This window comes from Mustela lutreola, chromosome 14, assembly GCF_030435805.1.
Source record: "Mustela lutreola isolate mMusLut2 chromosome 14, mMusLut2.pri, whole genome shotgun sequence".
Taxonomy (NCBI): Eukaryota; Metazoa; Chordata; class Mammalia; order Carnivora; family Mustelidae; genus Mustela; species Mustela lutreola.
Window position 1 is genome coordinate 16,468,077 of NC_081303.1, and position 3,523 is coordinate 16,471,599.

Below are 3,523 nucleotides of genomic sequence, written 5' to 3' on the forward strand. Positions count from 1 at the left end.
ATGTTCTGGGATTATGCTGGTTAGAAAGGGGTGTACATCTGCCAGATGCTTTAGAACTAAAACGATGGAGGAGAGTTTTGAGGGTTTTATGTGTGTAGGGGGAGGTCAGTGAGGGAGGGGGAAATTATATTGGGAAATAAGGAAACATGAGATGACTTTAATGTACTTTAAATATATAAATTCATCTTGTTGGTGACTGGCCATGGGGAGTGGAAAAGGGAGGTACCAGTGAGCTGAGCAACGGTCTTATGGGGTTAGGAGTTTTATGCTCGTCTGATGTGATCACGCAGCCAACCCTGCGAGACTGGTGTTACCATCTCTGTTTTACAGATCAGAAAACTGAGGCTCAAGGAAGTTAAGCCGTTTGTCCAAGAGGGTTTACATGGTCGACTGAGATATGAACCCAGGTCTATCAGACTCTGATCTGGGATTTATTACAAACAATTTCGCAGGGGCGCCTTGGTGGCTCAGTGGGTTAAAGCCTCTGCCTTTGGCTCAGGTCATGGTCCCAGAGTCCTGGGATCGAGCCTGCATCGGCCTCTCTGCTCAGCAGGGAGCCTGCTTCCTCCTCTCTCTCTGCCTGCCTCTCTGCCTACTTGTGACCTCTGTCTGTCAAATAAATAAATAAAGTCTTAGAAAAAAAATTTGGCAGACCTAAAGATGTAAACTCTAAGCAGAACTGAAAACTTGCAAATTCTCACAACAATTTTCCAAGAGTATTGGAACAAAATGTTTCTCCTTCCCCCTAGCTTTCTTTTCTTTCTTTTTTTTTTTTTTTTAAGGTTTTATTTATTTATTTGACAGAGATCACAAGTAGGCAGAGAGGCAGGCAGAGAGGAAGGGAAGCAGGCTCCCTGCTGAGCAGAGAGGCCGATGGGGGGGGGGGGAGCAGGCTCCCAGGGAGCCGGTTGTGGGGCTCCATTCCAGAACCCTGGGACCAGGACCTGAGCCGAAGGCAGAGGCTTTAATCCACTGAGCCAACCAGGTGCCCGCCCCTAGCTTTCTGTAGCACTCAATGCTCGCTTTCCCCAAGGGCTCCAGGGTTGGACAGCTCCCTCCTTCGGAGATAGTTTCCTTTCCAGAGATGAAGCTAGCCTTCAGAAGAACTGGCTGTTTTCCAGAAGGGCGGCGAAGCCTCAGCTTGTGTATGAGGCTGTGTGTGTGCATGTTTATGTGTATGTGTGAGTGTGTACCTCCGGGTGTGTGTGTTACAAGTATGTCTGAGTATATGCAAACGTGCATGGCTGTGTGAATGTGGTACGTATGGGTGCCCTCGTGTTTGTCTCAGGGTGTATCTTGGTTTATTTGTGATTGTGTAAGTGTTTGTATGTATATGTGTGTTTGTGTTCTATGTGTGTATACTAAGTATGGGCAAATATGTGTGTTTGTCTGTTTATATATGTGTTTGTGAGGGTGTGGGTGTCCTGGGACGTGTCCAAGGGACTCTCCCTGCCCATACAGCTTTGAGCCCTGTCACTCTGCGGGACTCACAGAAGCCTCTGGGCCCTGCCGATGGGGAGGACACTGAACCGGGTGACCAGCATCTCCCCAGACTCCTTGGCTGTTCCATGGGCTTTGCTGTCTTTTTATGACCGTCTTACTCTCTGCTGAGCCCCAGTAGAGAACATCACCAAAGAACACTTGTGTGTAGATAAGGTAAAAATTTTCATTTTAAGTGCAAGGACTCCTCATATCGGAATCTGAGTTTACAGGTTAAATTCTCTCTTAATGACTCCCAGGGCCGGCTTAAATTCCAGTTTTTAAAGTTGAATCTTGTGATATCAAATACTGCAGGAAATAAGTTGAGTTTATTAGGGACTTGGAGATCTTCTACCTCCATGGAAATTTTGGTTATGACTTTATTTCTGGTAGGAGACCTCTTTAACCTCTGTCCTGTGTGAGCTCTCTGAATTTAAAAATAGTAATAATTTATTGCAAGGTTTAAAAAAAAAAAAAGGCTTGTGTTGTTGCCCCTGGAAAAATTTCTAGATAGCTTACATTTCACACTAATCAAAATAATTACACGGAGTGCTGTCACCTGAAGTGTGGGATCTGAGTTCACAGGTCTCCACCCCCTCACTGGCAGGGATGAATCTGAACTTGACAGATGTCATCAACAAGCTGGCACCAGGACCTTCTGCTTCCCACCGTCCTCTGGGCGTTAGGTGTCCATCCCATACGGCACAGGCATACTCTGTCTGTAGGACCTAAATGTGTGTCTCCGACATTTCCGTTTGCCCAATTGTTACGGAGCACAAGACTCCAGTGGCTCATCTACTCCCTTGTCACTGTACAGAGCAGCTTTGAGACTACCTCTTCCTTCCATAAAGTAACAGGGGTAGAGCCAGCCAGGCGAGGCGCGATCTCTCCAGCTCTCAGGCTGGGTTAGCCAACCTTAAGCATCGGGTCTTGGTTCAAGTCCCATTTCCCCCCACTGCGGGACCTTGGGCACTTTGCTTCCTATCTCCAAGCTCAATTTTCTCATCTGTAAAATGGGGATAAGAACACTTTCCTCACCCAGTGGTGCGGATGTACACCCAGGACCTGGCAGAGCCCATAAGAGGCTCTTGACATCTAGTTTTACAATTACTGGAATATTATGGATCTCGCAAATCATTTCTACGCTATCTTTGTTTTTAAAAATGCCAACCCCCTTAAAAAATCTACATTGTTTGAGTACAGTAGGAAAGATTTTATTTTATTTTTTTTTAACCTAAAAAGGGCCCTTAGAATGAGCCTCTCATTTTTGCCAAACTCGAGGACCCCGGCTTAGTCCTAAGGCCTCAGAGAACCCAGAGTCTGGGCCGCGCCGCCGGACCCAGCAGGAAGCACCCGCAAGCTGAAGGCCGAGGCCGGTCGGTCGCTGCTGGTGCTGCCGCGAAGCGAGCCGCCGCCGCCGTCTGCGCCTCCCGAGCTCCGCCGCCCGCCCGCCCGCGCATGCATTAGCCGTAATGTATTCTCTCTCGAATACTCATCAGATTAAGCTCCCGGGAGCTACCTTGCTCGAAATAAATTTTATGAGCACACATCCTCGCCCTCATCCCCTGCACTGGCGGCTGCGAGGAGAAATACAGCCGCCCCTCTGCCCGCGGCAAGGCCGGCCAACAATTAGGTGGGAATCGGCGCCCTCTGGCCCCGGAGCGGGGCAGCTGCGGGAGGGAGCGGGCTGGGGCGCCCCGGGTCGGGACCGCCGCTCTCCGTCCGGGTTCTCCAAGGGTTCGTGTGCGTCCGCGGGCGCCGGCAGGGGACCTGGCCCCGGGGCTCGGGCCGGCCGCTCACCCAAAGACGCCCCCAGCGGGCGGTGTCGCCGCATCACCCGGCCTGGGACGGGCCCCCCCGCGGCTGGTGGGTCCCGGCCCCGGGGGCTTGCCCGGCTCCGGGGGCCTCGATCTCGTCTCCCCTCCGCTTGCAAAACGGTGCCAGAGCGATCTGCTCCTCACCTCCCTCCGCAAGCCCCTGGCTCAGCAGATGCAGCGGCTGCAAATGCAAAGGCGGGCCGGAGAGCCCCGCGCCCAGGCCCCTA